The sequence below is a fragment of the Carlito syrichta genome, unplaced genomic scaffold (genome assembly GCF_000164805.1).
Source record: "Carlito syrichta isolate Samal-C Ts95f unplaced genomic scaffold, Tarsius_syrichta-2.0.1 Scaffold306867, whole genome shotgun sequence".
In the NCBI taxonomy this organism is placed as follows: Eukaryota; Metazoa; Chordata; class Mammalia; order Primates; family Tarsiidae; genus Carlito; species Carlito syrichta.
Genome location: NW_007250963.1, coordinates 110,069 through 110,842, shown reverse-complemented (window position 1 = coordinate 110,842; position 774 = coordinate 110,069).

The following is a 774-nucleotide window of genomic DNA, read 5'->3' as shown; positions in this document are numbered from 1 at the left end:
CCACTGCACTCCAGTCTGGGGGACAGAGTGAGACTCCAACTCAAAAAAATAAAAAACAAACAAAAACAACAACAACAAAAAGAGGTATAGTTTTAGTTTTGCAAGTTGAAAAGTCCTGAAGACTGGTGCTACAACAATGTGAATATACTTAATACTACTAAACTGTATAGTTAAAATGGTTCAGATGGGAGATTTTATGTGTATTTTACCACAATTAAATGTTCAAAAGTATTTTTTTTTTTTTTTGAGTTGGAGTCTCACTCTGTCACTCTGACTGGAGTGCAGTGGCCGCTCCCGGCCACCGCAGCCTCTACCTGCTGGGCTTCGGCGATCTTTCCGCCTCAGCCTTCCAAGCAGCTGGGACTACAGGTGCGCACTACCACACCCGGCTGATTTTTGATTTTTTTTTTTGAGTTGGAGTCTCACTCTGTCGCCCAGACTGGAATGCAGTGGCCGCTCCCAGCCACCGCAGCCTCGACCTGCTGGGCTCCAGCCTTCCGAGTAGCCGGAATTACAGGCATGCGCTCCCACGCCCGGCTGATTTTTTGATTTATTGTAGAGATGAGGTCTCGCCGCTCAGGTGGGTCTCGAACCCATAGGCTCAGGGAATCCACTCACCTCAGCCTCCCAAAGGTGTAGGATTACAGGCTGAGCCACCGAGCCCGGCTTCCGGCTAATTTTTCTATTTATTGTAGAGATGAGTGCTCACCAAGTTGCCCAGGCGGGTCTCGAACCCATGAGCTCAGGCAATCCACTCACCTCGGCCTCCCAAAG